At 37.2% G+C, this 12,353-nt stretch overlaps 1 long non-coding RNA gene across 1 annotated transcript; it reads left to right on the top strand.

The window, feature by feature from the left end:
* Positions 1–772: 772 nt before the first annotated feature.
* LOC143657877 (uncharacterized) lies at positions 773–10,701 on the top strand. Its single transcript, XR_013163004.1, has 4 exons — positions 773–1,160; positions 6,741–6,949; positions 7,814–7,900; positions 8,583–10,701. It is a non-coding gene; the product is annotated as an uncharacterized LOC143657877 (long non-coding RNA).
* Positions 10,702–12,353: the final 1,652 nt, after the last annotated feature.

Below are 12,353 nucleotides of genomic sequence, written 5' to 3'. Positions count from 1 at the left end.
GTGGAGGGTCATTCAATAAATATTTCAATAAATATCTTTGGAACTAAAACTTCAATATTTTATAATATCAATGTTAAAACCCTACCCTTAAAATCTTTGCCTTAACTGTTCACACCGGGGTTTAACCAAACAATTCAACCCAATCCAAAGATGAACAGTTTTCTTTTGAAATTAAAATGCAGGATTGGAGTTTGGTCCATGCAAAAAAAAATTAAAAAAAAAATGCTGGGTTGGAAATGAAGCTTGGAATAAAATTCAGAAGACTGGGACTCTGATTCACATGGCCATTATTTCACTTTGGGATTTTGAGGCAAATCTGACAGTCTCTCTACCTCAATTTTTCCAGCTATAAAATGAATGGGCTAAGAAAAAATTAAGAACAATAGTTTGCATGTATTTTTGTATTCATGATTTTACCCTGATATTGATATTAATTAGCTATATTATAGAAAGGTTTCAGATAAACAATAGTTACTAACTAGCGAATTCTAGTCAGAAGAAACTGAATCTCAACTTCTTCATATTGTCAGTTTGATATCAGGGATGCTAAGTGAGCTCTCCAAGCTTCTGCTTCCTCATTTGTTCATTTCCCACTGGATCATCGTAAAGGCCAAAAGTGGTAAAAAGCATTTAAAGTACCTAGCACAATGACTAGGACATAGCAGATCCTCAATAAAAGAGAGCTATCACCGCATCTCAACTATCAGCTAACCAAAACTTTCTCTGTTTTTCTCCTTTTCATAGGAAAAACACACATTGTAAAATAGCATTCTTCAAAGACAATTTGAAGATGTCTGGGAATTCAAAAGGCCGAAAACTCCATGAGTTCATCGCAGCTTTCGTTAATTCACTGATCTAAAGACAAAAAGGAGAGACTCAACCGAGTGCCCAAACTCATTTCTGATGATTTCTTCCATCCTACCCTTACTGCTTCTCTGGGGGTGGTGTGTGCCTGTGAAAAACATCAAAGTTGTCAGGAGCAGACTCAACTTTCAAGATTGGAATGTCAGAGGAGAGTCTTTAATTCCCCAAACTAGAAAGGGCTTGGTGTGTAAGACTTTCCAGGTCTACAGGAAGATACAGCCAGGATAGAGGAACTGACAGGGATAGACAGAACAAACACCTTGGATGAATGATATATTCAGAGGGACCAAAGGATGGTAAGAACAGACGGTGACGCTAGATAAGAAGCCAAAAGGTACAGATGTGTGTTGCACCAGACACTAACTACATCCTAGAATGTCCTAAATTACAAACTGTAATAGGTCACGGGCACTTACACAAAAGCAAGAGATTTTCTTTCTTGTTTAGGGGTAAAGCTCAAAGCATGAGAAATAGCCCCATTAGAAAGTACGAAGTGTTATCATGTGAGTTGGCACCTTTTAGATCTGAATTTGGCTGATTTTACATAGAGCAAATACCACAGTTGTATACAGGTATTTCTACAGAGGGGTACAGGTATTAAAACATTTCGGAATTCCCTTCTGTTGTGAATAGGCTATTAAATAATATGTCACTGGATGTGGAATAAAAAAAAAAGGGTTCTATTGCTCACTAGACTATAAGCTCCAAAAGGGCAAGGATTTTTGTCTGTTTTGTTTGTTATTTTATTCCCAATTCCTAGAAGATTGCCTGGTCTTTAGGCAGACACTGATCACTAACTATATGTTGAATCAACTAATTGGCTGTGAGGCTTTGGGCAAGGACTAGTCCATCTATTGAAACTGTTTCCCCATCTGTGAAATTAAAAGGTGAAATTACTCTGTATGTTTTTTAACAGGTAAACAGGTGGTTTTTTTTTTAAACAGTTTTATGATTTTATGGGAAACTACAAATGAAAAGTGGTTATTGTATTTTTCATCTCCATTACCTATCATAATTCTTCATTCAGTCCTTGCTTCATCCAGTATTTTCTATTCTAGTAAGACCAAGAGGAGAAAAGTATCTCTGGTAGTATATAAGATGCCTTCAGTAGCCCAAAGATACATATTATTTCTTTTTTAAGAGTCATTTGTTTATTTTAATGTGCATTAGAAGAATATAATTAACTTCTAAAAGCTGTGTATGATAGTGTTGTAGAGTGTACTTTCCAAATAGATTTAAATTACAAGCAGGTCATCTTAAAATATTTAAGTAAATTATAATGAAGGTGGTTCCCATATACAACAGAACTCACAAACAGTCACCATCTGAAAAATAACATCTCCATCAGTGTTTCTGGCTTATATTACAAAGCTGATTTTGACTACTACTCTCAAAGGAAATAAATCACATCTAAAATGACCATACCATTTATTTGGGTGCTCTTTAGTGCTATATTCCTATTTGTGTTGAAATAACTGCCTTAGTTGTGCTTTAAAAACATACTTATACTGCTTCTGGTCTTAATGAGCTAAATGGTATTGAATGAGTGCACCCTCCCCCTCAAAACAAAAATTAGAAAAATGGATAAAAAATGTCAAACCATTGTTTTCAAACAATGAACAACAGGCAGTACAAGACTGTGATCCCCAAGAGAAGGTAAACAAATGACATGAGGCCTATACTAGCCTGAGTTTTTGCCCTGAGATACTTTTCAGACTACTGCTCAGAGAAGGGGAAATGAGACAGAACACGGGTCATTCTGAGTAGAAGAGACAGAGGTCAAATACTGAGGAAGCTGAAATGACTGCAAGTCAGAGTACTGGAGATTAGGGGGCTAAACTGAGAAATAACCTCTGAAATAAGCACAAAGTTCCCATTGAGTTGTTGTGTGAATAGTAACTGTGGGAGCAAACTCCACAGGCTGTACAAAGAACAACTACTGGAGAAATAACAATTTCTGGGGAACTATAAACTGAACAATAACGAGACCTCTCAATGGGCTGAGATACATTCAAGTTCCAACCAGCTAGAGTAGAGAAACATCACTGAATATATGTTACATTTAGTAGAGACACCAGAATGTCCATCATTGGTGAGGTGAAATTATTCCTAGAATCAAGACTAATCCATATCTGTACTAACAGAACTTAAAATGAGTCTCACAAGGATCAAATTAATCCATATGAAACAAATGCTTGCCAAAACAAAACCCAATACTCTTTAAAGGAAGACAACAAAATCCAGATACTTGATAATTTGTATTCATAATGCCCAGCATTCAATAAAAAATTACTAGACACGCAAAAGTTCAAGAAAAAAAACTTTTCTGCATAACCAAGAGAAAGATTAATCAACAGAAATAGACCCAGACATGACAAAGATGATATAGTTAGCAGACAAGGGCTTTAGAGCAGCTATTATAAATACATTCAAGTAAATCGGAAAATCTGAATGCAATGAGAGAAATGGAAACTTATGCATTTCAAAAGAACCATTAAAAAAAAGTTGTCACAAATTCAAAGAAGATATTCAAAATATAAAACAATGGAATCATATCCCGAATATAAAAACTCTTATGCCAATAATAAAAGGACAATGCACTTTCTTTTTAAATGAGCAGAAGATTTTAACCTACAGTTCACAAAAGAAATATGAATGGCCAGTAAACATTGGAAGATATGCAACATGATTAATCATCACAGAAATGCAAATTTGGACCACAATAAGATACCACTAAAATGGCTAAAATTTAACAGACTAACATTACCAAGGACTGATGAGGATGCAAAGCAACTGGAAAATCACACATAGGTGGTAAGAGTCTAAAATGGTATAGGGCACCTTAGAACACAGTTTGGTAGTTTCTTGTAAAATTAAAAATACACTTGCCATATATGATCCCATTAATTCCTCTCTAAAGTACGAACTCAAGAGAAATTAATATGTACATCCACATGTATATGATTGTTTACTGACACATACAATGATATAAATATATCTCAAAAACATTTTGCTAAGGGAGGGCCACAGTGGCTCAACAGGCAGACTTCTTGCCTGCCATGCCAGAGACCCAGGTTCAATTCCCAGTGCCTGCCCATGTGAAAACAACAACAACAATGAAAACATTTCACTGAGTAAAGAAGCCAAGCACAAAAGAGTACATTCTATACGATTATGTTTGTATGAAGATTTAAGCAGGTTAATCTGTACTGATAGAAAATGTAATGATGGCTGGCTGGGAATGGAGTGGAGGTTGACTAGAGGGGCCCAAAAGAACATTTTAGTATGTTGAAAATTGTATGTCTTGATTTAGGTTATGGTTAAATATACTCATGCATATATCAAAACTCTTCAAACTATACACTTAAATTGGGTACATTTGATTTGTTGTATGTAAATTATACTTCAATAAAGTTAACTGTATACAAAATACCATATACATAATCCTATATATGGGTATATACATTCAGAGGGTAAAGTTATTGTCAGTTTCCACCAACAGACAATCTTTTTTGGCATCAGGTAAATGCTATTCTATGCTTCTCCTTTTTTACTGCTGTTAAATTATGACTGTGCACATGGCACCTGCATCATGTTGCCTCACCAGCACAGATCAACATTACAAGTGACGGCTGTTGCTGTGACAAAGAATACTCTCCGTTGTACAAAAGGAACACTTTATAGACTGTTCCCAATTGGGCAGCACACCCGTGAAAGCTTGTGGCACAGCAGTGTCCATCCATACAATACCAGAGACCCCTGGGTCTACAATTTTCCAGCTCATATGAATGCCATAATGCATAAACTAATTGTTCCTCATGCAGATCTTTAAAAAAAAAATCTGCTTTTTAAATTCTTCTAAACAAAGCAAACTAAAGGGTGTCTTCCCAACCCTGTGCTCCTGAATGCCATGCATTGGTGAAGGGATGCAAGAGGAAATTTAGAGTATAGGGTCTACACAGCTTCTCAAGCAACAACTCTAACTATGCTTTTCATGATCTGAAAGCCTGTGCAGACCAAAAGTTGTGGGTTTTGGTGCCAAGAAAATCAGTTGTGGGGGTTCCAACCCATAATCCAGAAGCTGAAAGTGTGTCAACTTTGTAGTAGTAACCAGGAATAATTCAGTTCTAAAATCTTTGCAGAGTGCGAGGCAAAATGAATGTCAATAATATCAAACAGCCAGAAAACAAAAGTACTTCATGAGTTAGCAACAAGGAATAAGAGAATCTTAACAGATGTTATTTACAGCGTTATTGTTGATGAAGTTAGTAACCTTTAGCAAGGAGACATAGAATCAATAGCTGCCCGAGTGTTTGCAGCTGCAGAAATTTAAGTGGGAATTGACCAGGAAGTCAGGTGTAAGCGCCACTGGCAGAATATTTAAACCAGATGGAAAAATTTAAGGTTAATTTTAAACTTGACCAAAAATGTGGAAGAATAATGATTTCTTCAATTTCCTAGAAAAATTGGACCCATGCTTATGAAAAATATAGCAAATTTAGAGAATTGTACGTTGATGGATTCATGGAAAGGACATTTGGGTATTTGAACTGTGGCTTTCAAAGTGCACAATGCGAAAAATATTTTTAAAAATGTAATGCATGCTTTTCTATTTATCAATGTGCCATCTATTGCCCTGCTTAGATTTAACAGTGTTATTGTTGAGATGATTATCATACAGCCTCCCAATTGGAGCATGGTATATCAATGTGCAGACTTAATCAATAGACTAGATAAGTGATGAGGCCTAAGGGAAGAAGCACATTAAAGCTCAATCCCAGCACAATGAGTCATTAACACTCTTGGGAATGTATAGCTGTTAAACAAAACAAAGAGACCGTATTGCTCAGTGAATTCAATGGGATTTAATGGGAATTTCAGAGTAAATTTATTTTTAAGACGTGTAAGAAGCTTAATCATTCACAGAGCTTCTTCTACTCCATAGCAAATCAACCCACCACATCTTTTCATTTATACTGATCAGTTTGTATAAAGGATTAGGAAGTAAAAGAATGAACTTCAAGTAAAATGATCCTTCTTATCTTTGAATTTTGTATTTAAAACTCCTTTCACAGTCACCTATAAATCTATATTATCTCTGCTGTCACAACTTAATAGTGTATCCTTGTACTTCAGGAAAGTTTGGGGTGTTCAGGATGCTCGTATTTACAGCAGCAAAACACCTCTGAAAACAAAAGCTTTCACCAAAAGAAGAAGATGCTATTCAAGGACAAAATGATAATTTTGGGTAACTTAAGTTACTTAGTTCCACAGAATGCAGTCATATGTATATCCTCAAACATTGTATATTCCTGCTCCAAAATGTTTATTTAAAAAGCAATAGCAAATAAACCTTGATTTTTTACAATTTTTGCTATTTATCCCCTTACCTCCTCTTGCATGAACATCGACTTAATTCAGAGAGAGATTAGGATTGTGTGGATTTTAAAACCAGTACTATTTAATTTTAGACTCAAGCTCCAAATACAACAGCATCTGACTCAATGAATAATCAAATAACATTCCATAGTCTCTCACTTTTGATTCTCTTATTCAGAAATCACAAATAAAACAGTGCATTCAAACTAAATGAAATTAAGAGTGACTTTCATGAATGAGAGATAAAATTTTTATCAATGACTATTAGAGTAGGGAAAATTTGATTGAGAATTTGAATGCTCTGCTATGCACACTAGCTCATTCCACGAGACCATCTCTATTGTTGACTGCCTACATTTGACCCAATAATAATAATAGCAACCACAAGTACAACTAAGATTTTTTTAGCTGCTTTATCTGTTCAAGTCACTGTTCTAAATCCTTTGCATATAATTCTCTCAATAATCCTGTTAGTTATCATCATCTCTATTTTGTAGTTGAAGAAACCGAAGAACAGAGAAAAATTTATTTGCCCAAAGTCACAGAGCTAAGGAAGAGATGAAGCAGGAGTTTAAGCCTTTGCATACAACCCCCTCTGTAAATGCAACTAGCAGGGGTGGGTCCATGAAGTAAAACCTGTGGATGTCCTTCAACTGAAAATACCAGCCAGGCTGAAAGAGTGAAAACCTAGTCAACTGATGATGTGGTAATGTTAAAATCTTTCTATGTTCAACTGTAGCACTGAAAAAAACCTTTCTTAGGGTTAGTCTACATGAATTTGTGTTATGGGAACAAATCTCAAAAGCATGGTAGGGTAAGTTTTCAAACAAGAAAGAAGTTTTAGAATCACTTTCTGGTGGCCCCTCTTATTGCTGAAAAGCATTCTCCATCAGAAAGTAATTTTTGAAAACCACCAACAGTTTAAGACTGTGGCTCACTAATGAGTTTGCCCAAAGATAATGGATTTTCTGGCCTAGAATTATGGAGTAGGGGCATAATGAATGCTTGAACAGGGACCATGCTTGGTACTTTATATGTGGTATGACATATAAGGTCGGGAATGATGCCCTTTTTACAAATTTGGAACCAGTTAGGATTCAAACCCCTGGTCTAGCCAGTCACAAAGCTCCAGCTCCTTCCACTATTCTATGCTCCTAATCCTATCACAGAAGTTCTAAATTCAGAGTTATCACTGTCCAAGATGAGACAATTGTCAGTGTTCCAAGATAGACATTTGGGCTTTGGAAAAGAAAACTACCAGTTTTTCACCCTATTTGAATTTCTTCCTTTCAGCTTACAGATGATGTTTACTTTAAAATGTTAATGTTTGCAAACAAACTGAATCTAGTGATATCAGATTAACTATATTTTCCAAATAAACAAGGTGTAGGAGGACTGGGAAAATAACCTGATCTTGTTCTTGAGATCAGAGATGCTTAAAGGCATGTGTGAAATGTCCCCAAGAGGGAAATAGTCCCTATGTGGTTTTTGGTTTTTTTTTGCCAGTTCAATTCCATTTCTGTTGCCTAATCACTTTTCTTTTATCGCCAAATATTACATATTTACACAGGTGCTGATTTAATTGTTTGGAAGCAGTCACTGGAAGCAAAACTGTGTGTCTCAGCTTTGGCAATGCAGTCCAGCTGGGGTCTGACAGGTAAATAATTACCACTAATCAAAACCTAAATGAATCCAAGACTCTTCAAAGTCAGTTGTGGAAAGGGGGCAGGAGTTATAAATGAACTGTTAGGAATATCAGGAGAAATAAGAGCTGAGCAGTCTAGTCTTAGATGAAAACAACAAAGACAAGAGTTGAAAATCTGAAAGATGACTGCTGTCAAGTGTATTATGGTGCAAAGACCTCTGGCCCGGCCTGTTTTTCCCCCATTCTGGCAAAATTAGCTTGGGTGCCTTAGACGCCTACCTGGGTCTTTTAAACTGAGTTAGATGATAAGCTAGGTCCTTTTCTGTGCTCACAGCATATGATTTCATGATTCCATTATGAAGATTTCAGATTCTAGGTGTTAAAAGGAAAAAAAAATCTACTTTTTGCATCAGTAAATATATTTTGAAATAATAAAATTGAGAATAAACACATTTTCCCTTTAAAAGCAAATCATAGGTTCTGGGTGCTTATTAAGTGAACAGACTTAAACTGAGGGCCATCCACAGTCCAGGAGCCAGCAGAATTCAGTGGAGATTTCCATAGAGTATTATCAAGTATTCTGTCCCCCACGCCTGAGATTCTACATGGTGTACGCAGGAGCTTTGAGGACAGTTGTTTAAAAGTCAGCCTGGGCTAGCTATAGAAAGCTTTGTTTTTTTTTTTTTTTTTGCAGGTCATTTTTTTCAGACTCCTGGTAATGAAGAAAACAGGCCTGATAATTTTCAATAATATTCTCAGGAAATGCATGGTCTGGAACTGCAGCTTTCAAGCAGTTGACACAGAAATCCAGTTTAATCAGAGTTGATGGCGATGCCTGAAGACACCTTCCGTGTTTGGGGGCCAGCCGGGAAAGCTGGATCAGCCACAACAATGCTGTATTTTGACTGGTTTTCATCAATTTGACTCGGGTGGGATTTTTTTTCCTCTGCCTCTTGTAAAAGCATTTGGCTTCGAAGCAGAGAAAGAATTTTTTAGTTGTATCTCAAAGTACTCCCTTTCTCTCGTAAAATGTGGGTTGGAGGATTTACCTTTTGGTTTGGCTATCTGGCTAGAAGTAAGCAAAAGTCCAACGCATCCAGGGGAAATATAACATGACCCCTTGGTTTCTATTGTTCTCTCCTTTATCCTGATATCGTGTAGACCTCTTGGTGCTGAGCAGAATTCTCACCAGGGCCTTGAATGAGGGTTCTGGGAGCAACACATGTTCTCTTTTGTCAGAATGAGCACCCCTAATATCATAAGTCAAAGGGAAAATACCAACATCTTAAGAAAATGGTTCTAACTAACTGAGGTCTTCCAAGATGTGATGCTATGTGCTGACTCAGGAGAAACATACAGCAACATGCTGAAAACATTTGCAGGCTTGGGAAATAACTGGTTTAATAATTCAGGCTGCTTTTAAGTTACAAAAAAAAAAAATAATACATAAAAACAAATAGGCCTCCCTTTCCAAAAGAGATTTTGTATGGCAAGCTGCTCCCGAAATGGAAAACCCAGAGCTTGCAATCAGATGCAAATTCAGCTTTGTGAAACTCCTAATTGACAAAAATCCTCACCACCCCATATTCCAAATGGACAAATGGAACTCTTTTATGATTTCATAATATTTAGATGAAAAGTGAAATAGTCAAGACCCCAGAAGGATTTTCATCTGGGTGTTATACATCTCAGTACTTCCAAGGGAGTTTTCAAAGTATTCCACATTCCCAGATGATTTTAGGTTTTTTTTGTTGTTGTTGTTAATTATTATTACTTCTCACGGTAGGCACGACCTATAGCAGGGTTTTTCAGCCATGGCAATATTGACATTTTGAGTCAGAAAACTTTTTGCTGAGGGGCTGTCCTTGGGAGAGGAGGGACAAGATTGCCACCAGTTGAAAACACACCCACTTTTCCTTATTCAGTCTCAAATGCACTCTGAGAGGTAGGAACTATTATTAACCTCCTGGATCTTCCTAGTTTATAGATAATGAGGCTTAGAGTGGGTTAAAGTGACTTGTTCAATTTCATTATCCAGGAAGCAGCAAAGACAGGACTCTTCATCTTCTAACCCTATGAATACCCAGAATCTGAGTTGAGCAATTTTGTAGATGCTTCTTCTGTGGTCTAAGATTTCTCAAAATATAGAAATAACAAAAGCTTTCTTGGAAGAATCACAAAAGTGGGTCTAATTCAAATTTCCTCCCCATTCAGAGATGCTCACTGGAAGGCAGGAAAGGACCACATGGTTAGTTATACCTGGAGGCAGGCACCTGAGCCATACCTAATTGCTTCCAGTTGCTCCTTGAAACTTACTAGTCATTGCAGATACTTAAATGAATAGATAAATTTAAGGGCTGGCCAGACCTAACAAAAGGCAGACTGTCTTAACCCTGGTTGACCACAAACACATTGTGACAATGCAGAAAGAGAATGACCCTGGGAGTTAAGTACACATAAGAATTTGGAGAAATTGTATGACCTCCTTTAGCTTCCGATTCCTTATGTGCTAAAAGATAGTCTTAATTATCTTGCAAGGTGGTTATAAGAAGCTAATGTGTACAAAGCCCTGATTCAGTACTTGGTAGGTGATAGGCACTAGATATATGATAGCCATTATTCCTGTGATTCATTTAATGGCTGTGAGACACAAAAGGAGTCTTTTATTTTCATGAGGGGTGGGTTGAGAGAGGGACTTGGTAACATTTACTGAGTTTTCACTTGAATAAAAAGCCAGTAAATATTCGCGTAAAACACTTGGCACACATGAATTATTTCATTTCACCTGTGAAGTCCATTCCCTGCTGGTTATCCTAGGCACCCTTTGTTGGTTTACTTCATTATCTGTCTCCCTCACCTACAGAAGCACAAGGAAACATGTCTACTTTAATCACTGTTGCCGCTCCGGTGGTTCATATCCAATTGGTGTTCCATCAGTGTTTGCTGAATAAATGAATTCAGAATCAGTGAAAGAAAGATTCCACTAGGAATGATCTTTTACCTTTTTCTTCTATCAGGCCCTCTTCATTTTTTCATACAGCATCTCAGATTCATTCATTGCCTGTTATTCCTACAGCCACCAGCCTGTTCCGAGCCTCCTCACCTTCAGTTTGAACTACTGTTGCCACATCATAATTGTCATATGGCTTCTAGTCTCCTCTCACATCCATCCATGCCCTTTGCTGCTGCCACAGGAAACTGCCTTGCACAGCCCTGCCAAGGAAACTCAGATGGAGCATTATTGTTGACGGTCCAATCCAACCTTTTCCGACTCAGAGCCAAAGCCATTAATCATCAATCCCCTGCTTGCCATGACAAATCTCACCTTCAACTATTTACCAATATCACTGTCTATTCCAGGCAGACCATTATCTACTCGTACTGTTTGGCATGTGGATATCAATTCTTATTTAGCACATAGTTTACAAAATGTCTTCTATGTACAAGTTTACAAAATGTCTTCTATGTACAAGATATTGTGTTATGTACCAGAGCTATAATAGTGTGATGTTGAAACTGGTATGTACCCCAGCAGAGATCATGTTCTTCTCATTCATTCTTGTGAGTGTAGACCTATTGTGGGTCAGACCTTTCGATTAGGTTATTTCAGTTGAGGAGTGCCCCCAGGGCAGGTCCTAATCCTTTTATTGGAGCTCTTTATAAGAGGATAAAAGACTAAAAGACAAAGATTACACAGAAAAAGGCCCCAGAGAAGCTAAAAGAGATAAGCTAAAAGAGAGGGCACATAGAAACACTGTAGTCAGAAGTTGGAAGCAAGGAGATCCAGGAGAGAAGGGAGAGACCAGCAGATGTAACCATATGACAGGCCATGTGACAAAGGAACTGAGGATTCCCAGGAGATGGTGTTCAAGAGGAGGTACTGTCCTGTTGATGCCTTAATTTGGATACTTTTCACAGTCTCAGTACTGTATACGTGTAAGTTAAGAAATCCCCATTGTAAAAGCCAACCCATTTCTGGTATATTGCATTTTGTTAGTTTTAGCAAACCAAAAGAAACACAAAACACAGTTTCTGTCCATATTTGGAGCTTAAAATATAGTTAGGGTAAAAGCACTGAAACAATTACAATGCAAAGGCAATCAGTATGAAAGGTATTGTACACGGTACAAGTAGGGACACCTGGAAGGGTATGTGCCCCACATTTGGGGGACCAGAGAAAGCCTCCCAGGGGAGGTAGGATACAGTCTGAAACCCAAAAGATAAAGAGAGCTTTTCCAGGAAAAATGGCATGGGTACTTGGTGGTTAGGCTTGTTATAATTTGACATTCGTTCTCATTTTGTATGTAGTCACCTAGTTTTAAGAGCCTCACTGACTATCTCAAAGTTGATGGATTATATCCTGCAAAGATTTCTGAAGATGGATTGTTTGATGCATTTTATTTTGATCTTACCTACTACATGACATATCTGGATGGCAGGAGAGAGGTGAGAAATTGATTCCCTT

Source organism: Tamandua tetradactyla, chromosome 15 (assembly GCF_023851605.1).
Source record: "Tamandua tetradactyla isolate mTamTet1 chromosome 15, mTamTet1.pri, whole genome shotgun sequence".
NCBI classification, from domain to species: Eukaryota; Metazoa; Chordata; class Mammalia; order Pilosa; family Myrmecophagidae; genus Tamandua; species Tamandua tetradactyla.
Note: the sequence above shows the minus strand (reverse complement) of the source record. Positions and strands in the feature narration are given on the sequence as shown.